This window comes from Mobula hypostoma, chromosome 5, assembly GCF_963921235.1.
Source record: "Mobula hypostoma chromosome 5, sMobHyp1.1, whole genome shotgun sequence".
Lineage (NCBI taxonomy): Eukaryota > Metazoa > Chordata > Chondrichthyes > Myliobatiformes > Myliobatidae > Mobula > Mobula hypostoma.
Genome location: NC_086101.1, coordinates 39,965,701 through 39,988,896, shown reverse-complemented (window position 1 = coordinate 39,988,896; position 23,196 = coordinate 39,965,701). Strand labels below are relative to the sequence as shown.

General features: G+C 42.4%; 1 long non-coding RNA gene across 2 annotated transcripts in view; it reads left to right on the top strand.

The window, feature by feature from the left end:
• The first annotated feature begins 4,563 nt into the window (after positions 1-4,563).
• The window catches only part of LOC134346191 (uncharacterized), a 48,747-nt gene continuing 30,114 nt past the window's right edge, over positions 4,564-23,196 (top strand). For both annotated transcript variants that reach the window (XR_010017853.1, XR_010017852.1), the window contains exons 1-3: positions 4,564-4,682; positions 8,607-8,757; positions 19,974-20,047. This is a non-coding gene — a long non-coding RNA (uncharacterized LOC134346191). The remainder of the gene's footprint in view (positions 4,683-8,606; positions 8,758-19,973; positions 20,048-23,196) is intronic.

Here is a 23,196-nt window from a genome sequence, read left to right as displayed (position 1 = left end):
AAACCCGCTGATAAGGGGGGTGCTGTTGTAGTCTGGCGTACTGACCTCTACCTTGCCGAGGCACAGCGACAACTCGCGGATACCTCCTCTTATTTACCCCTCGATCGTGACCCCACTAAGGAGCACCAGGCCATTGTCTCCCACACTATCAACGACTTTATCCGCTCAGGGGATCTCCCATCCACTGCTACCAACCTTATAGTTCCCACACCCCGCACTTCCCGTTTCTACCTCCTACCCAAGATCCACAAACCTGCCTGTCCTGGCCGACCTATTGTCTCAGCTTGCTCCTGCCCCACCGAACTCGTTTCTGCATACCTCGACACTGTTTTATCACCCCTTGTTCAATCCCTTCCGACCTATGTTCGTGACACTTCTCACGCTCTTAAACTTTTCGATGATTTTAAGTTCCCTGGCCCCCACCGCTTTATTTTCACCTTGGATGTCCAGTCCCTATATACTTCCATCCCCCATCAGGAAGGTCTCAAAGCTCTACGCTTCTTTTTGGATTCCAGACCTAATCAGTTCCCCTCTACCACCACTCTGCTCCGTCTAGCAGAATTAGTCCTTACTCTTAATAATTTCTCCTTTTGCTCCTCCCATTTCCTCCAAACTAAAGGTGTAGCTATGGGCACCCGTATGGGTCCTAGCTATGCCTGCCTTTTTGTTGGGTTTGTGGAACAATCTATGTTCCGTGCCTATTCTGGTATCTGTCCCCCACTTTTCCTTCGCTACATCGACGACTGCATTGGCGCTGCTTCCTGCACGCATGCAGAACTCGTTGACTTTATTAACTTTGCCTCCAACTTTCACCCTGCCCTCAAGTTTACCTGGTCCATTTCTGACACCTCCCTCCCCTTTCTAGATCTTTCTGTCTCTGTCTCTGGAGACAGCTTATCCACTGATGTCTACTATAAGCCTACTGACTCTCACAACTATCTGGACTATTCCTCTTCTCACCCTGTCTCTTGCAAAAACACCATCCCCTTCTCGCAATTCCTCCGTCTCCGCCGCATCTGCTCTCAGGATGAGGCTTTTCATTCTAGGACGAGGGAGATGTCTTCATTTTTTAAAGAAAGGGGCTTCCCTTCCTCCACTATCAACTCTGCTCTTAAACGCATCTCCCCCATTTCACGTACATCTGCTCTCACTCCATCCTCCCACCACCCCACTAGGAATAGGGTTCCCCTGGTCCTCACCTACTACCCCACCAGCCTCCGGGTCCAACATATTATTCTCCGTAACTTCCGCCACCTCCAACGGGATCCCACCACTAAGCATATCTTTCCCTCCCCCCCTCTCTCTGCATTCCGCAGGGATCGCTCCCTACACAACTCCCTTGTCCATTCGTCCCCCCCATCCCTCCCCACTGATCTCCCTCCTGGCACTTATCCGTGTAAGCGGAACAAGTGCTACACATGCCCTTACACTTCCTCCCTTACCACCATTCAGGGCCCCAAACAGTCCTTCCAGGTGAGGCATCACTTCACCTGTGAGTCGACTGGGGTGATATACTGCGTCCGGTGCTCCCGATGTGGCCTTTTATATATTGGTGAGACCCGACGCAGACTGGGAGACCGCTTTGCTGAACATCTACGCTCTGTCCGCCAGAGAAAGCAGGATCTCCCAGTGGCCACACATTTTAATTCCACATCCCATTCCCATTCTGACATGTCTATCCACGGCCTCCTCTACTGTAAAGATGAAGCCACACTCAGGTTGGAGGAACAACACCTTATATTCCGTATGGGTAGCCTCCAACCTGATGGCATGAACATTGACTTTTCTAACTTCCGCTAGGCCCCACCTCCCCCTCGTACCCCATCTGTTACTCTTTTTAATGCACACATTCTTTCTCTCACTCTCCTTTTTCTCCCTCTGTCCCTCTGAATATACCTCTTGCCCATCCTCTGGGTCACCCCCCCCCCCGTCTTTCTTCCCGGACCTCCTGTCCCATGATCCTCTCGTATCCCCTTCTGCCTATCACCTGTCCAGCTCTCGGCTCTATCCCTCCCCCTCCTGTCTTCTCCTATCATTTTGCATCTCCCCCTCCCCCTCCAGCTTTCAAATCCCTTACTCACTCTTCCTTCAGTTAGTCCTGACGAAAGGTCTCGGCCTGAAACGTCGACTGCGCTTCTTCCTATAGATGCTGCCTGGCCTGCTGCGTTCACCAGCAACTTTGATGTATATTGCAAAATACTTACTCAGTTCATCCATCATTTCCTTTCCCCCACTTACTACCTCTCCAGCATTGTTTTCCAGCAGTCCAATATCCACTCTTGCCACCCTTTCACACTTCAAGGATCTGAAGAAGCTTTTGGTATCCACTTTAATATTACTGACTAGCCTACGTTTATATTTCATCTTTATCTTCCTAATGAATTTAGAGTTGCTTTCTATTGGTTTTTAACAGCTTCCCAATCCTGTAACTTCCCACTATTTTTTGCTCTATTATCTGTCCTCTCTTTGGCTTTTATGTTGGCTTTGACTTCTCTTGTTTGACATGATTGTATCATCTTGCCTTTAGAATACTTCTTCTTCTTTGGGATATATGTATGTATATATATATCCTGTGCCTTCAGAAATGTTTCTAGAAATTCCAGCCATTTCTGTTCTGCCATCATCCTTGACAGTGTTCTTTTCCATTCAATTCTGGCCATCTCCTCTCTCATGCCTCTGTCATTCCCTTGACTCCACTGTAAGACTGACACATCAGACTTTAGCTTTTTCTCAAATTTCAGGGTGAATTTGATCAGTTTCCTCTAAGGGTTCTTTTACCTTAGGGTCTCTAATCAATTCCAGTTCATTGCATAACACCCGTGCTGCTGTAAAAAGCTGCCTTGTAGGGACTCTAGAAATTCCCCATCCTGGAATAGAGAACCAACCTGATTTTTCCAATCTACCTTCAATTAAATTAATGCAAAAAAAGTAGACCAGTCATATTCGTGGGTTCAATATCCATTCAGAAATCAATGGCAGAGGGGAAGAAGCTTTTTCTGAATCATTCAATGTGTACCTTCAGGCTTCTGTATGTCCTTCTTGATAGTAGCAATGAGAACAGGGCATGAACTGGGTGATGGGGGACCTTAATGATGGATGCCGCCTTTTTGAGGTATCACACCTTGAAGATGTCTTGGATGCTAAGGAGACAAGTGCCTGTGAAGGAGCTGACTAAGCTCACTACCCTCTGCAGCTTATTTTGATTTTGTGGTGTAGGCCCCACCACCTACTTCCCCCCGCCCCCATACCAGACAGTGATGCAGTTTGTTAGAATGCTCCCCATGGAACCTCTGTAGAAACTTGTGAGTGTCTTTGGAGAAATATCAAATCTCCTCAAACTCCTGATGAAATATACCTGCTGTCGTGCCTTCTTTGTAGCTGCACCAGTATGTTGGGTCCAGAATCGATCCTCAGAGATGTTGACATCCAGGAACTTGAAATTGCTCACTCTTTCCTTGCTTGGACTTCATCGCTTTATCCAGGGACTCAGGTTCCACAAGCCCTTTATTCCCTTTGGAATGAAACTACAAGATAAAAATATGAATTTATTCTTTATTTATTTTGCAGATATAGTTTGCTGGTTCACAATTTGTTGATATTGTGGTCCATGTCACTATTCATTGCCCAACCCTCATTATTCTTGAGTTGATGATGTGGTTTAGAGTCAATCGCATTAGAAGATCAACAGTTATGTATAGAGTAGACTGATTAAACATAGAAAATTTATTCCCTGGAAGGACATAAGTGAACCAGAAAGGATAAGAAAGGTTTAGAGGGATAAGGAACAAAGCAGGCAAAAGTGATGAGCTCAGGAATTTATCTTCATCTGGATTGGTGAATTGGGATGAAGGACTTGTTTCTATAACTCATGAATTCAAGGTCTTTTTATTAATTCAGTAGTTTTTACCAAGAAAAAAAATGTTTTTAAAATATTAATTCCTGATTTATTTAATTACCTGAATTTAAATCTCCCAGCTGTTATGGTGGGCTTTGACCTCTTTTCTCTGGAATACTGGCCCACAATTCTGACCGATCTTCCACCTGTTTAACCACTACATTACCATCCATTCATTTATTCCTCCCCTGGTGTCACTAATTCTTCAGAAATCTGCAGGAAGTGATTATGTTTATATTTTAATTATCTTTAATTAAAAGTTATTTGATTATTTTTTTCTTAATTTGAGCATCTAGAGCAGTGGTCCCTAACCACCGGGCCACAAAGCATGTGTTACCGGGCCACGAGGAAACAATATGATTTGGCGATATGAGGCGATATGAGTCAGCTGCGCCTTTCCTCATTCCCTGCCACGCACTGTTGAACTTGAACACCCCCCCCCCCATCAGCCGGTCCGCAAGAATATTGTCAATACTAAACCGGTCCACGGTGCAAAGAAGGTTGGGGACCCCTGAATCTAGAGCATACAGAAACTTTAAAAAATATTAATGGCTTTGGCAGACAGCTGAACTATGGTGTCACTTTGCAGAATAGTTTCCCAAGAGGCCAGTGATTTACCAATCATTAGACATGCTCTTTACTACAAATACACATAACTCAGCTAGCAGCAATTGCGTATCTCAGTTGCAAGTCTGGGTAGCGAACTCTACTTAATCAAGACTCTACAATCTTGGGGCAGTATCAAAGAAGAGGCTATTTTATATTCTCCCTGTATTCCGTTCAGAAGGTAAGGTAAGCAGACCTGGAACTGCTGTTGGCATTCACATGTTTATTTCCCCGACTTGAAATTCTTAGTATATTTGTACTTCCTTTTCTAGTCTGATTTTAGGCCTCTTGAAAGATTCTTTCTTTAAGCAAAAATCACTTTAGGAATAGTAATCAAACTGTTCTCCATCTGGCTGACAGCAGTGAGGATTTGTGTGACTGTTAACAGTTTACAAAGGAGCAATCCACTTGCCACTAAACAAAATGTAATGTGTTGTCTTTATTGATATCTGTTCTACTTGGACTTATTCTATCTTTTGTACAACAGGGCTTTCTCTGTGCTAATTCATTTTCTCTCATCATTTGGTGTCGATTTTCTGCTTTGCCTTAATTTTCCCCTGAAATGTTGTTGAGAACCATTGAAGAACATTCCCCTCAGCATTTACAGTCTCTAAAACTTCTATTGCTGGTATCACAAAACCATTTCAAGGGACTTTGCAGTGGTATTATCAAGTACAGTCAATTCCCAGTTAGTTGATTCATTGGCTTGAGCTTAAACCATAGGAGTATTCAAAGGGGTGTTGTCTCTTTAAAAAGATCATGCTTTAAAATTAAAGGTACATCTCTAGGGAGCTTCAGAGAATATATACTGACTACAGATAGACTACAGTAAAAACATTACAGCTTTGAAGCTTATTGAAGCTTCAGTATTTGCAAAGCAGCACTGTACCCTGGAGAGTCATACTTTGCAATAAGCATATCCTCAGGGCCCTGCAGATGGAAATATAATTTTGATCAATAATAAGAAACCTGCGATCCTTGAGAAGCTGAGAAGAAATAACATTGTAAAACAACTCTCTATATATAAAATAAACATTAATGAAGGGATTGTTTGTGATTTAAAAGCAAGCAAGACAGTTCTGCCTTTTTACATGATTAGCTCTTCAATAACTCGTGTGTCTAATGGAAATTCAATGAAGAGAGCAACCCTCGAGGATTTGAACAAACCAGTTCTGGAGAGGTCAAATCAACTGAGGGGTGAAAACACAGCAGGGTCTGGGTTTATGGTGTCAAATCGAGTTTATTGTCATTGTGCACAAGTACATGAATGCACAGCAGCAATGAAAAACTTACCTGCAGCAGTATCACAGTCAAACAGGTTTAACAAAAAAAAAACGAAAACATTTTTCACAAAAAGACAAAGTTCATTTCAGTGTAGTTATAGTGGTGCCAAACTGTAGTGGCTAGAGTTGTGTCACTTGGTTTAAGGAATGAATGGTTGAAGCAGGTAATGATCTGTGAATGGAGGATACTTCTAATACTTCATCTGGATGGTGAACTCCATTTGAAAAATAGAAACAGCACCAATGAGATCTGCTATCAAGATTTACAATGCAGATTGAACTGGACTTCAGAATCAGATTTATAATCACTGACTTATGTGTCATGACATTTGTTGTTTTGAGACAGCAGTAAAGGCATAAAAAAAGCGATAAATTACAAAATAACTAAGCAGGGCAAAGGGAAAGGATGACAAGGTAGTGTTCATGGATTCATGGACTGCTCAGAAATCTGATGGCGGAGGGCAAGAACCACAGAGTGTGGATCTTCAGGCTTCTGAATCTCCCTGATGGTTGTAGCAAGAAGGTGGATAGCGAAGGTCCGCAGAATTTAGAATTTATTTAAATCTCACATCCGTTCCACAATGTGAGGGAGTAAAAACCTTTGTGTTACGACTCCGTTGCAATGTACAGACATGTGAATTTATGAGTCGAATGGCTTGTAGAAAGAAGCTGTCCCATAGCCTGTGGGTCCTGGTTTTAATGGTGCAATAGCATTTGCCAGACGGAAGTAGGTGAAACAGTTTATGGTTGGGGTGACCAGTGTCCCCGATGATCTTCCAGACCTTCTTTCTGCACCTGTTGCTATAACTGTCCTCAGTGGAGAGAAGTTCACAACCCACAGATGCGCTGGGCTGTCTGTACCACTCTCTGCAGTGCCCAGCGATCAAGGTTGGTGTAGTTCCCGTACAAGGCGGTGATACAGCCAGTCAGTATGCACTCAGTGGTGCCCCTGTAGAAGGTCTTGAGGAGTTGGGGGTGTGTGCCAAACCTCTTCAGTTGCCTGAGGTGGAAGAGACGCTGTTGTGTTTCTTTTGCCACAACGCCAGTATGTACAGTCCAGGTGAGCCATCGGTCATTTGTATACCGAGGAACTTGAAGCTACCACGCTGTCAACTGCAGACTGAATGATGTTGATCCGGCCAAGCCTGTCTCCGTTCCTCCTGTAATCCACAATCAGCTCTTTTGTTTTTTAGACATTGAGGGCAAGGTGGTTATCCTGGCACCACTGTGTCAGCGTGTCAACCTCTCCTCTGTAGGCTGTCTCATCACCACTAGAAATAAGGCCAATCAAAGTCATGTCAGTGATAGATGTTGCCTCTTAAGGCACTGACTCTTGAAAATATCCTTGATGGTTGGCAGGCTTGTGCCTGTAGCGGAGCTGCTGAGCCTAAACACCGCTTGCGATCCTGTGTGTTAGAGCCACCATACCAGGCTGTGACACAATCAACCAGGATGCTTTCCACTGCACATCTACAGAAATGTTTTGTTAGAAGCATTTATCAAAGCAGACTCTAGCATTTGAGACTTAGCAATATGGTCTGGCCTAGTACTGTGACTTTGTGAAGCTAATGTACACATGCTGTACGAAAGCAAAGGTCACATAAACCCAAGCTCGCTGTGATTATCAAAGCAAACTTAAAAAAAAAACAACTCCACACTATTGCAAAGAATCAGACCTTCTAAGACCAGGACAAAGTTCAGATGAAGGATCTTTTTTCTGAAGTGTAAACTCTGAACCTGCTTCCCAGTGCTACCTGACCAGCTCAGTGTTTCCAGTATTTTCTGCTTTTATTTAGCAACTGTAGTTATTTTGATTTTCAGTAGAGAATCAGAATCACAATTGGGATAATTATCATTGTTTTACAGGGTGTGAAATTTGTTGTCTTGTGACAACAGTACAGGGTAAAGACATTAATTTACCGGGTTAGTTTAGTCCTGTTCTTGTGCTACAGAATATTCTGACTGGCCTGCAGGTTGTCAAGTAAGAAAACTCGCTAAAGAAAAATCAGAAGTCAAAGTATTTTTACTATCAAGGTACATGTATGTCACCATATACAACCCTGAGATTCATTTTCTTGTAACATACACAATAAATCCAAGAAACACAATGGAATTAATGAAAGACCATACCCAACAGGATGCGCAAGCAACAAACGTGCAAAAGACATCAAATCATGGAAATACAAAAGAAAAAAATAAAGATAAATAAGTAAGCAATGAACATTGAGAACATGAAATAAAGAGTTCTTAAAAGTAAATCTATAGGTTGTGAGACAGTTTAGTAGTGGAGTGAGAGGAGTTATGGCATTGGTGTTTTCATACCCCGCCATGAAACAACACTCTACCTCTGACCCCCTGATGAGGACTGGCTCATGGACATCCAGTTCTTTCTACTGATACCAATAATTTGTTCCTTGGTCTTGCTGACAATAAGTGAGAGTTTGTTGCTGTTTCAATCTCCCTCCTATATGCTGATTCATTTCTACCTTTGATTCAACCAATGGCAGTGGTGTCATCAGCAAACTTATCTATGACATTGAAGCTGTGCTTAGCTTTTCAGTCAAAAATATAAAGTGAGTAGGGCAGGGTACAAAGCACAGAGTCTTGCGGTGCACCTGTGCTGATGTATACTGTGGAGGAGATGGTGGCCAATCAGAACTGACTGGGGTCTGCAAGTGAGGAATTCCAGGACCCCATTGCACAAGAAGGTATTGAAGTCAAGTTCCTGAGGCTTATTGTTTAGCTTTCAGGGCAAGAAAGTATTGTATGCTGATGCTGTGGTTGATGTAGAGCAGTCTGATGTATGTATCTTTGCTTTCCAGATGTTCTAGGGTCGGGTGAAGAGCCTATGAAATGGCATCTGCTGTGGACCTGTTGTGCCTCTAGGAAAATTGGAGTGGATCCAAGTCACTTCTCAGGCAGGAGTTAATATGCTTCATCACCAACCTCTTAAAACACCTCACCACTGTGGATGTAAGTGCCACTAGATTATAATTGTTGAGGCAGGTTACTAAATTCCTCTTGGCCTCTGATATAATTGAAGCCTGCTTGAAGCAGGTTGATACCTCAGACTGCCTAAGTGAGAGGTTAAAGATATCGATGAATACTCCAGCCAGTTGATCAGCACAGGTCTTTAGTACTCAGCCAGGAACTCCATCTAGGCTAGATGCTTTCCATGGGTTCACTTTCCTGAAGGATGTTCTTACATCAGCCTCAGAGACTGAAATCACGGGGTCATCAGGAACTGTGGGAGTGTATGAACGTTCCTCAGTTTTGACAGTCAAAGCAAGCATAAAAGGCATTGAGTTCATCTGGAAATGAAACATTGTCGCCACCTATAGAGTGAGACAAAACTGCCATGCCCAACTACCGCAAATAGTTTATCATGAAGCACGGACCCCTACCTTTTCACTTCTCCAAATCAGCAACCTGGTCCATCCTGCATATCAAGAAGCTTCAGGTCTTACCAATGCATCCAGTCAGTATGGAGTGAGCCATTTCTCTGTTAAACACAGAGTGCCACAATTCCTCATTTCTATCTGATATAGCTTTCTCACCCTTGGATCCACAACTTTGTTCTACAGCAACAGTACATTTGCTAACAAAATGCTGTGTAGATGATCTTTCATTGCTTGGTATTTCAGTGTGGCTTGGAGTCCTCCCCTCCTCGTCCTCCTCTTCCAGCCATGGAGATGTACCTTAATCTGCTTAAAGCTGCTGTACCTGCATGCTTGACAGTTAAGTCTGCTGAGTCTTTCAGAAGATTGTGAGATCGCTATATCATTAAGATGGTTCAAAAGTGTGTGCTTAAAGTGAAATTACAAGCTGCAGATTGCAATGAGAGCAATTTGGAAGAAGTATATTTAGAAGTTTTGTAAGCAGCCTGCAAAATGTCACCGTGGTTCACCAGTGCCATCTTGGACATGAATTAGTACTACGAAGATACAACACAGTTAAAAGCAAAGTTTTCTTTTAACAGAATGTGGCCATTCGCCTACTGAGGATAAGGCCATTCTGAAGGATGCATGGTAGCATAGCAGTTAGCATAACATTTTACAGCACCAGGGATCTGGGTTCAATTCCCACCACTGTCCGTAGGGCATTAACATGTTCTCCCTGTGACTGTGTGGGTTTTCTACAGATAGTCCAGTTTCCTTCCACAATCCAAAGACTTGCAGGTTAGTAAAGGTTAATAAGTTGTGGGCAAGCTATGTTGGTGGTGGAAGTATGGAGACACTTGTGGTCTGTCTCCAGCATATCTTCGTACTGTGTTGGTTGTTGATGCAAAAAAACACATAAAAACTGCATGTTTTGAGGTACATGTGACAAATAAGGCTAATCTTTATCTTTATACTAAATTAGGCAAGAGTCCACTAAACCATATCAATGTCCATCTGAAATACTGACAAAGCAAACATTGTACGTGATTGGATAAAATAATATTCAGTTGTGGCTTATTTGTGGAAATTTTCATATAAAAAAGCTATTTGATAGTTTTTTTCTGGTTGGATATTTGCTCTCTGTCCAAGTGTATACAGGTTTCCCCCACCATCCGAAGGTAGAGCGTTCCTATGAAATGGTTCGTAAGCTGAAATGTCGTAAAGCGAAGAAGCAATTACCATTTATTTATATGGGAAAATTTTGTGAGCGTTCGCAGACCCAAAAATAACCTACCAAATCATGTCAAATAACACATAAAACCTAAAATAACAGTAACGTACAGTAATAACAAACCTCAATGTTGAAGGGCGAGGTTCGTCGTCTGCTGTGGCTGATGTAGAAGGCTTGCTTGACTGCTGAGCCTCGCGCATTTTTCTATCATACAGTTCTTTGTAAGGACTCAAAGAATCTTGCAAATATACCCTAAGTACCCTTTCAAAATTAAAGTCGTACTTTATCATTACTCATTCGGGTTCGATTGTTATCCTTTCCTCTTCCAATTGCATCAGCTCTTCATCCATCAGTTCTTGCTCATGGGATGCCAAATCCTCTTCAACATCATCTTCGACAGCGTCCACAAGCCAAACTCATTTTGTCCTTGCTTCGTTCACCACGATCGAAACGCTTAATTATGTCTAGTTTTACGCTAAGTGTAACACCCTTGCGAGCTCTTTCAGGCTTTTCCGACACCATAGAGCTCATCTTGCAAATGACTGCTCACAGGCTCGTGTTAAAGCAATGCTGGCGAGAATGCTGTTCCAAATCAGGGGAGAGCGGCTGCTCGGAGCGCGCGCTGCTTTCTATTGCGTGCTGATTGTTTTCGCGTGCTGAATTTTTTTTGTAACAGTGAAAACACCTGAAAGCAAAAACGGTACTAATGTAGGTCTTTCGTAACAGTGAGGATTCATAAAGCGAACGTTCGAAAAGCGGGGGACACCTGTACTATGCAGCATAGCAGCAGCTATGCATTGTGCCCTATTTCTGAAATCTAAATCCAATAATTTTATTGACTCGAGATGAATTTCTACATCTCAAGTTTATGCTTACAAATGTAGACAAAGATTGAGAGAGCTCACACTTTTCTCTTTGGAGTGACAGAAGATGAGAGATGGCCTGCTAAAGCTGTATAAGGTTATAAGAGGCATAAGTAGAGCAGACAACCAGCACCTTTTTCTCTCCCCAGGCAACAATGGGCACTACTAGAGGACATCCATTTAATATGAGTTGAACGAAAGCTTAGGGGGCATGTCAGAGATCAGTGTTTTACACAGAAAGAGGCAGAAGCCAGGAATGCACTGCTCAGTGTAATGGTAGAGGCTAATAAATAGGAACATTTAAAAGATTCTCAGATATGTACATGAATGAAAGAAAAATAGAGCGCTATGTGCTGTGTAGGAGGATGGGGTTAAATTGATCATGAAGTAAGTTTATTTATGTCAACACAACATCATGAGCTGAAGGGCCTGTTCTATGCTACACTGTGCTAAACTGTTCCTTGTTCTGTTTCACAAACAAGAGAAAATCTTAGAAACCATAGAAAACCATAGAAAAACTACAGCACAGAAACAGGCCTTTTGGCCCTTCTTGGCTGTGCTGAACCATTTTCTGCCTAGTCCCACTGACCTGCACACGGACCATATCCCTCCATACACCTCCCATCCATGTATCTGTCCAATTTATTCTTAAATGTTAAAAAGGAACCCACATTTACCACCTCGTCTGGCAGCTCATTCCACACTCCCACCACTCTCTGTGTGAAGAAGCCTCCCCTAATAGATAGATAGATAGATAGATATACTTTATTAATCCGGAGGGAAATTTGGTTTCGTTATAGCCACACCAACCAAGAATAGAGTGTAAATATAGCAATACAAAAAACCACAACAATCAAACACCAAAATGCAAACTATGCCAGATGGAAAATAAGTCCAGGACCAGTCTATTGGCTCAGGGTGTCTGACCCTCCACGGGAGGAGCTGCACGTTTGATGGCCACAAGCAGGAACGACCTCCCGTGCTGCTAAGTGTTGTATCACGGTGGAATGTGGCCAAAGTCCAACAGTAAAAAGTTCATTATCCAGTCTGCAAACACGTTCCTCGATCATAATATACCCCGGATTGCACCATCCGTTGTTAGCCAGAACAGTAAGCACCCAATTCCTTTACGCTTACCATTGACTTCCGGTCAGCCGGAACGGTATTACCCACTGAACTCCTCTTCTCTAAAAGTCTCTGTTGTCTCGACCCTGTCCTCTTTCCTCGGCTTTGTGATCCCCCTCTGTGTGTTTTCTTCCAGATTTCAGCAGGGGTATCCACCACTCTGTTCGCTAAGCCGGCCAGTCTTTGTTGGTCCGTGGAATACACAATACGACCTTGTTTCTGTCCCGCGTGTCGGGATGTAACTATTTCCAGCGCTAGAGAATACCCAAATGTTCCCTTTAAACTTTTCCTCCTTCACCCTTAACCCATGTCCTCTGGTTTTTTTCTCCCCTTGCCTCAGTGGAAAAAGCCTGCTTGCATTCACTCTATCTATACCCATCATAATTTTATATACCTCTATCAAATCTCCCCTCATTCTTCTACACTCCAGGGAATAAAGTCCTAACCTATTCAACCTTTCTCTGTAACTGAGTTTCTCAAGTCCCGGCAACATCCTTGTAAACCTTCTCTGCACTCTTTCAACCTTATTAATATCCTTCCTGTAATTTGGTGATCAAAACTGAACACAATACTCCAGATTCGGCCTCACCAATGCCTTATACAAGCTCATCATAATATTCCAGCTCTTATACTCAATACTTTGATTAATAAAGGCCAATGTACCAAAAGCTCTCTTTATGACCCTGTCTATCCAAATGCTTGTAGATTCTGTCTCTTAGTACACCCTCCAATAACTTACCCACTACCGACGTCAAACTTACCAGCCTATAATTTCCCGGATTACTTTTCAACTCTTTTTTAAACAATGGAACAACATGAGCCATTCTCCAATCCTCCGGCACCTCACCCATAGACTCCGACATTTTAAATATATGTGCCAGGGCCTCTGCAATTTCAACACTAGTCTCCTTCAAGGTCCAAGGGAATACCCTGTCAGGTCCTGGGGATTTATCCACTTTAATTTGCCTCAATATAGCAAGCACCTCCTCCTTTTCAATCTGTACAGTTTCCATGATCTCACTACTTGTTTCCCTTAATTCCATAGACTTCATGCCAGTTTCCTTAGTAAATACAGATGCAAAAAAACGCATTTAAGATCTCCCCCATTTCTTTTGGTTCCGCACATAGCTGACCACTCTGATCTTCAAGAGGACCAATTTTATCCCTTACAATTCTTTTACCCTTAATATACCTGTAAAGCTCTTTGGATTATCCTTCACTTTGACTGCCAAGGCAACCTCATGTCTTCTTTTAGCCCTCCTGATTTCCTTCTTATGTATTTTCTTGCACTTTTTATACTCCTCAAGCACCTTATTTACTCCCTGTTTCCTACACATGTCATACAACTCTTTCTTCTTCTTTATCAGAGTTGCAATATCCCTTGAGAACCAAGGTTCCTTATTCCTATTCACTTTGCCTTTAATCCTGACAGGAACATACAAGCTCTGCACTCTCAAAATTTCTCCTTTGAAGGCTTCCCACTTACCGATCACATCCTTGCCAGAGAACAACCTGTCCCAATTCACGCTTTTTAGATCCTTTCTCATTTCTTCAAATTTGTCCTTCTTCCAGTTTAGAACCTCAACCCTAGAACCAGATCTATCTTTATCCATGATCAAGTTGAAACTAATGGTGTTATGATCACTGGAACCAAAGTGCTCCCCTACACACACTTCTATCACTTGTCCTAACTTGTTTCCTAATAGGAGATCTAATATTGCATCCCCTCCAGTTGTTACCTCTATATATTGATATCGAAAACTTTCCTGAACACATATTACAAACTCTATCCCATTTAGACCCCTAACAGTATGGGAGTCCCAATCAATATGCGGAAAATTAAAATCCCCTACCACCACAACTTTATGTTTCCTGCAGTTGCCTGCTATCTCTCTGCAGATTTGCTCCTCCAATTCTCGCTGACTATTGGGTGGTCTATAATACAACCCCACTAATGTGGCCATACCTTTCCTGTTTCTCAGCTCCACCCATAAGGACTCAGTAGACAAGCCCTCTAATCTGTCCTGCCTGAGCACTGCTGTAATATTTTCCCTGACAAGCAATGCTACCCCAATCGCCCCCCACCCCCAACCTTTCATTCCTCTGCCTCGATCACATCTGAAACATCGGAACCCTGGAATATTAAGCTGCCAGTCCTGCCCCTCCTGTAGCCAAGTTTCACTAATTGCTATAACGTCATAATTCCACGTGTCAATCCACGCCCTCAACTCATCCGCCTTCCCCGCAATACTCCTAGCATTGAAATATATACACCTCAGAAGATTTTTACCACCACTCACAACCTTTCTATTTGCGGCTTTGCTTGAACTTTTAACATCATTTATTTTCACCCCAGCCACACTGTCAGCTCTGGCACTCTGGTTCCCATCCCCCTGCAAATCTAGTTTAAAGCCTCCCCAATAGGACTAACAAACCTCCCTGACAGGATATTGGTCCCCTTGTAGTTCAAGTGTAACCCGTCTCTCTCATACAGGTCCCACCTGCCCCAGAAGAGGTCCCAATGATCCTGAAATCTGAAACCCTGTCCCCTACACCAGTTCCTCAGCCACTTGTTCATCCTCCAGAGCATCCTATTCCTACCCTCACTGGCACCTAGCACAGGTAGCAATCCTGAGATTACCACCCTCGAGGTCCTGCTTTTCAACTTCCTACCAAGCTCTCTATACTCACTCTCCAGGACCTCCTCACTCTTCCTTGCTATGTCATTGGTACCGATGTGCACCACGACATCTGGCTGATCACCCTCCCACTTCAGAATGTCATGCAAGCGATCAGAGACATCCTTGACCCTGGCACCCGGGAGGCAACAAACCATCCTGGATTCTCTGTCACGACCACAGAACCTCCTATCTGTACCTCTAACTATCGAGTCCCCTATTACTACCGCTCTCCTCTTTTTCCCCCCTCTCTTCTGCACTGCAGAGCCAGACTCAGTGCCAGAGATCTGGCTACTGCAGCTTGTCCCAGGTAAGTCATCCCCCCCAACAGTATCCAATACGGTACACTTGTTGTTGAGGGAATGGCCCCGGGGAACCCTGCTCGGCCTGCCCTTTCCTCTTCCCTCACCTGCCAGTGACCCAATTTCCTGTGCTCTGCTCCTTTGGCGTAACTACCTTCTTGTAGCTACTATCTATAATCTCCTCATTTTCCCGAATGATCCGCAGGTCATCCAGCTCCTGCTCCAGTTCCCTAATGCGGTTTGTTTGGAGCTGCAGCTGGATGCACTTTTTGCAGGTGTCGTTGTCAGGGATATTGGAGGGCTCCCTGACTTCCCACATCCTGCAAGAGGAGCATATCTTCAGGTAATGGAAATCAAAGCAACACACACAAGATGCTGGAGGAACTCAGCAGGGCAGGTAGGTTCTAAACTCAAAAGCACTGAGCTTTAAAAAGGGCTTTTTTTTTCCCCTAAAGGTTTATAACAGCAAATATCAGGAAAGTACAACATAAAGTTGCAGGTCTTTCAATCTTTTAAAATAAGTTAATCATTGTAGATGACAGCTCTACCCTATGAGATAGAACTGGAGATCCTTTCTTCAGATATGATGTTAACCTAATTTTCTCTCTGTCATTGTGAGCGGTCAGTTGGTCATCAAGTATGCAATATATCGAAGAGGATTCGAAATGTTCCCCAGAAAGGCTTCGCCAATATGTACCTATCAAACATCACATGACTAGTTCATTAACAGATGATCTGGTTACTTTCACATTGTTGTCTGTGGAACATGTCAAATGGAACTTTGTTGTTGATTTTTTGATAGTACACTTGCAACCCGGACTGGTCTGACATCATGTTCTAGATCCATGATCATTTCCATCAAGAAAGAGAAGGGCAGTAGGTCAAACTTATTTCTGATAGGAATCAGTAGATTCATCGATTCTATCTCAGCAACATTGACCTCATTGCTAAACATAATTCTGTATTGCTAAGAAGTCTTGTACTCTGTTCCAAGTCTTCAAATTTATTTTGTGTGGGTGGCTCAGAACACCATTACTTTTCCCACATTCCTTCTCTTTCATTCCAGCCATTGCTATGGCTCACTTTTGTCTTGGACTCAGAAAGTTGTGAGTTCACTTCCAATTCAAGATAGGTCATTAGTCTGACACCCTGTTGCCCTATCAAACTGGAGTTGATGGTATTGCCTTTTGGATGAGGTGTTAAACTGAGGTCACAGGAAAGTCTTCTGAACTATTCCAAAGAAAAGTGTTCTATTTATCCCTCAATAACATTACATTGGACTGATGGTCATAATCACACTGCCACCTACACAGAAATTCGCTGACTGACAGCAGTGACCAACATTTGGAAAGTTGTTCATCAGCTGTAGATGCTTTGGAATGAATAAAAGGTATTTTAGAAATCAAGATCTTTGTGCCCTTTTACTGTTGAACCTAACTAGTGTTTGGAAGTACAAAACCTATCACTGATATTAATTATATTATTTTGAGTTTCCTACAAATTTTATGTAGAATAACAGTCATCCGGTGAACCAGTGAAGTAGAGAGGGCGGCTTACCTTTCATTAATGCAATCATACCAAGCTACACCTGCGTCTTGTTGAGTTTTAGAGTTCTTACGGGGATACAAATTTGAGAGTAAACTAACCTACTTTGGCTTGGCATCTTTGAATGCTGCACCATCAGTAATTATAAAATTAACTTTAAGCACCAGAGATCCCAAGGAAAGCAGAATTTCAACATAAACCTTGTTTTTTTCCTTTTTGTTTTTTGGCCTCAATGAATTCCCATTTTAGTTTTTAGTTTGTGTTCTATGAGAATTATTGCCCATCTCACATTAAAAAATGTTTTTCCCTGAATTATTCAAAATCTCAAAGAGCACTGAAAATCTTTGGTTTAACTTGCAATGTCCACATCCAGGTGGGCTTGGAAGCTAGCAGGTAGGCTGACAACATATATACAGTAGGTATATATTTCAAAATGACAGATCACGTGTAACTAAATCCTTTGGGGAGAAGCAGAATATGGATTTTGATATGTAATCTGATGAGTGATAGTAATATTAGCAAGTAGTTTGGCAATGTTGAACAAAATTGAGGTGAGTATACCTCACAACTAAAGGGGCTGCAAATGTGGAGGGAAAATAACATAGAAATACAGAGGTCTCATAATTCCTTTCTAGCTGCTTGTGGAAAGCACTCACAGCATTTACTCTGGAATTTGGAATAGGAGTTGGTTTATTATTGTTACATGTACCGAGGTACAGTTTAACATAAGGCTATCTTGCATATTGTTCAATTCATTACACTGTTTGTACAAGGGAAAACAATGTCAGAATGCAGAATGCAGTTACAGAGAAAGTGCAGTGTACGTAAACAATAAAGTGCAAAATTCATAACAAGGTAGATTATGAGGTCAAGTGTCTGTCTTATTGTACCAGGAGCTACTCAATAGTCTTATCACGGTGGGGTGGAAAGTGTCCTTGACCCTGGTGGTACACGCTTCCAGGCTTTTATGTCTTCTGCCTGATGGGAGAAAGGAGAAGCAATAATTTCTAGGGTGCATATTGGCTCTTCACCAAGTTAGGGAGCGATGTAGGTAGAGTCCATGAGGCGAAATTGGTTTCTGTGATGTGCAGAACTATGTCCACAACTGCAGTTTGATGTGGTCCCAGCAGAGCAATTGCCATACCAAGTGGTGATGCATCCTGATAGGTGGCTATGGCAGCTATAAAGATCTGAGTGACATTTGGGAGTTCTGATCACTGGATGTTACTTAGAAGATCAGAAAAAGACAAGGACAAATTAATTACACAAAGACTTTCCACATTGAATTAGCTTAGTTTCCTTGTATGCACCAGTTTCAGTGGCTTTGGTAATTCTGATGTTTTCTAGTTTTATCTTGTAAATTGGAGCCTGCATGATCGGAAGAACAAATTATCAAAGCATCTTTTGCATACCTAACTGTCAACAGCATTTCAGATATCTCCACTGGAAATTGTGTTTCAGATGAGAGCAGCGTGAGCAGGACGATAGCCAGCTGCTCAGAAACCTCTATCTCTACAGGAGAGAGGGGATTAGAAAATAGAACACACAACTGTACAACACAGTATGGGCCACAGTGGTGCTGATCTATACAAACCTGCCCCACTATCAATGTAACCCTTCCCTCTGCACAACCTATAACCCTCAATTTTTCTTTCATCCATCCCTCTTAGATATCCCTATTGTATCAGCTTCTACCACATCTAGTGCATTCCAGGCACTTATCATTCTCTGTGCCAGCCTAGGAAACAAGTGTTGTCTGTCCATTCCTCTTATAATCTTATAAGATATGAAGAGCTTCACCCTTCCTTCCCAGTCCTGGCAAAAGGTCTTAGCTTGAAACGATGACTGTTTATTTAGTTTCATAGATGTTCTCTGACCTGCTGAGTTCCTCCAGCATTTTGTGTACATCAGTTTAATCTTTCTTTACACATAGCCCTCCATTTTTTACTTTCATTCATGTGCCAATTTAAGGGGTTTCTTAAATGTCCCTAATATATCTGCCACACCCACCATCCCAATAGCATTCCATGAACTTGCCACTCTCTGTGTAAAAATAAACTACCTCTGACATCCCTCCCATACTTCTCTTAAATCACGTTAAAATGATGCCCTCTCATATTAGCCATTGCTACTCTGGGTAAAAGGTGTCGTCTGACCATTCCATCAATATCCTGTCAAGTCACCTCTCATCCTCCTTTGCTCCAAAGGGAACAGCCCTAGCTTGCTCAACCTATCCTCATAAAACATGCACTCCAATCCAGGCAACAACCTGATAAATCTTCTTTGCACCCTCTCTAAAGCTTCTACATCCTTCAGATAGTGAGGTGACCAGAACCAAACACAATACTTTGAGAGTGGCCTAACCAGAATTTTATAGACCTGGTGGCTTTTGAACTCAGTTTCCTGACTAATGGAGGCCAACAGACCGAACTTGTTCTTAAACACCCCATCGAACTTTGCGGCAACTTTGAGGGATCTACGTTATGTGGATTCCAAGGGCCCTCTGTTCCTCCACACTGCTATTAACTTTGAACTCTGCCTTCCAAGTTCAAACTTCACAAGTGCGTCATTTCACACTTCTCAGAATTGAATCCCATCTGCTACAAATCTATTTACTTCAGACCTGGACTTCTTGCAGCAAGGATCTCAAAGTACATAAATTAAGTAGAAATTATAAATATTACTTACAAGAATGAAAATACAATTAGAAGAATAAATCCACTTCAGTGCAAAGTGCTCATTAGGATTGTGCCGCACACACAAGATGCTGGAGGAAATCAGCTGGCCAGGCAGCATCTATGGAAAAAGTACACTTGACATTTCAGGCTGAGACCCTTTGGCAGGACAGGAGAAAAAAAGTGAGTAGTTGATTTAAAAGGAGGGGGAGTGGCCATTTGTGCCAATTGGTTCAAAAACTGTATAGTGGAAGGGAAATGGGTATTCTTGAACATGTTGATGTAAGTCTTCAAAGGTTCTCTTGCCTGATGTATATTCTGACACAGTTTGGTTGAATGGAGTTAAATTTTTTTCAGTAAATGATGCTCCTTCACTTTTTGCAATTCAAGGCCCACACAATTCTGAAGATTGCTGATGGACCACTTTAGCTTTTTCTGAAGTCACCACAGCAAGATGGAAAGAGGTGAGGACAGGTGTGGCTGAAAGTTTTATGTGGTAAAACTTATGTGGCCAGCAGGTAAAGATGTATTTCTCCCCCTTGTTCAAGGAAACTCTTCATTGTCTCTATACCCTTTTGTAGAGCATAACCAAAGAGCCATGCAAGTTTGGCGCAACTTTCCAATTCAGCGTTTTATTTTTAAAAAATGCAAGCAACCTCTACCACTATTTTAGTGTTGCTTACTCTAATCTGTACCCCAGATTCCAATACTTCTCATTTGCATTTAATTGGCCTTGAACTAAGTTGGCTTGTTTAGCCATAGAATTATACAGTAAGGAACCAGACTCTTTGGTGCATCTTCTCCATACTGACCAAGATGTCCATCCAAGCCAGTCCAATTTGCCTTTGTATGGCCCAAATCCCTCTGTCCAGGGGTTCCCAACATGGGGTCCACAGACCCCTCGGTTAATGGTAGAGATCCATGGCATATAAAAAGTTTGGGAACCCTTGCTCTAAACATTTCCAATCGATTTATCTGTCCAAGTGTCTTTTAAAAGGTGTTACTGTACCTGCCCCAACTGTTTCCTCTACAGCTCATTCCAGATACGTACCAACCTTTGTGTAAAAAAAAAGCCCCTCAAATTCTTATTAAATCTTTCCCCTTTTTACCTTAAACCTACTCTAGTTCTTGATTCCCTTGTTGGGAAAGAGGCTGCATACTTTCATACTATCCATAGCTCTTATTAGTGATTTCAGATAATTAAAGGATCTGCGTCCACGTGCAAGACAAAGTGGATGAGAGCAGTGGCTATCCTGTCCTATGGATTTTCCAACAGTTTTGTGGTCACTTTTATTGAGGCTAGCATTTTATAGGTATAATTACTTGAATTTAAATTCCTCAGTTGCTCTGGGGGAGTTTGAACTCATGTTACTGGATCAATAGCTGTGGCCTCAACATGCCAGACCAGTGATTTAATGGTCCCATAAATACAATGCCATGAAAGCATTACAATATTTCAGAAACCTCACATATATTTGGTCAAACTGAAGTTACCTGATACTTTTTCTTCAAGGTGACTCACTGGTTTAGCATTCTGTTCTTCATGATTGGCCACTTTGCTTTAGATTTAGGTGAAGACTTAAATTATGCAAATATTGATATCATGTGACCATGAAATCAGAAATGGCACCTGAAGCTAATAGAATCATAGAGCAATATAGGATGGATTGGGCCCAACTGGTCCGTTACAACCACGAGCCCAACTACGAGACCTTTTAAATCATTCCAATCCATGTAATGGTCCAACTGTCTTCTAGCTACCACAGTCACATCTTCTGGCAGCTCATTCCACCTAAATAGCACTCCATGTGTGAAAAAGTTGCCCTTCCAGTTCCTATTAAGTCCTTCACCTCTCACTTTAAACCAATGTTCTCTAGTCCTTGATTCCCAACCCAGGAAAAAGACTGAGTGCATTCACCCTGTGAGTGCCCCTTATGAGTTTGTAAACCTCTGTAAGATCATATCTCAGTCTGTTACACACAAAGGAATAAAGTTCCAGCTCTTAGGCGAGGCTGCACATGCATGATTGGGTATTGTGTTTAGTTCTAGTCGCCCTGCTAGAGGGAAGGAGTTATTAAAAAGCCAAGTATGCTGAAAAGATTTACAAGGATGTTGCCAGTGACTTAACGGATTGATCTAGACTTGGCCCATTGAATCTGCTCTGCTGTTCAATCATGGCTGATCCTTTTTTTACCCCTCCTCAGCCCCACTCTCCAGCCTTCTCCCCGTAACCTTTGATGCCATGCCCAATCAAGAACTGATTAAATTCTGCCTTAAATACACCTACTGACCTAGCCTCCACAGCAGCATGTGGTAATAAATTCCACAAATTCATCACCCTCTGGCTAAAGAAATTTCTCCGCATCTCTGTTTTAAATGGACGCCCCTCTATCCCGAGACTGTGCCCTCTTGTCCTAGACTCCCCCACCATGGGAAACATCCTCTCCACATCTACCATGTCTAGGTCTTCAATGTTCAAAAGATTTCAATGAGATCCTCCTCATCCTTCTAAATTCCAGTGAGTACTGACCCAGAACTATCAAACATTCCTCGAATGATAACCCTTTCATTCCCGGAATCATCCTTGTGAACCTCCTCTGAGCCTTCTCCATGCTAGCACATCTTTTCTTAGATGAGGAGTCCAAAATTGTTCATAATACTCAAGGTGTGCCTCATTGGTGGCTTATAAATACTCAGTATCACATCCTTGCTCTTGTATTCTAGACCTCTTGAAATGAATGCTAACATTGCATTTGCCTTCCTTACCACTGACTCAACCTACAAGTTAACCTTTAGGACTAGCACAAGGACTAGCAAGTCTCTTTGCATCTCAGATTTTTGGATTTTCTCCCCATTTATAACATAGTCTGCATGTTTATTTCTTCTACCAAATTGCATGTCCATGCATTTTCCAACATTGTATTTCATTTGCTACTTTCTCGCCCATTCTCTTAATCTGTCTAAGTCCTTCTGCAGTCTACCTATTTCCTCAACACTACCTTTCCCCTCCACTAATCTTCGTAACATCTTCAAAGTTGGCAACAAAGCCATCTATTCCATCATCTAAGTCTTTGATATAAAAGCGGTCCCAACACTGACCCCTGCAGAACACCACTAGTCACTGGCAGCCACCCAGAAAGAGGAAGTAGAGAGTTAGAAGGGTCAGAGGAAAGAGGAGGGTTGGGTGTTCAGAGGAAGTTGGATGGGAGGAAGCTCGGAGATATGAATGGGTGAATGACCATCTGAGGTCCTCTAGCAGATTGTTTGTAGCTCCAGCTTTCCGAGATCTGTTGATGTCTTTCAACAAGTAAAGTGAAACATACATACAAGTATGAATCCTAACTGTCTTCAGTACTGTCAAAATATATTTTAAGATTATTTCAAGCATGAATGTAATGAAACTAGGAAATAGCCTAATCTTTGGGCTAGATTCAGTGCAAAGGGATTATTGCAAGAAGCACAAGAGAATCTCCCATTAAAATTCTCCCAGATCCATCAAGATGCAACAGTGCCAATTAAGCTCAGTTCTGATCTCCTGGGAGCTTGGTCAGATCTTTAAGAATGCCACTTATTTCCACAGAATTAGCTGCATCAAACCTTCACTTAATTACTG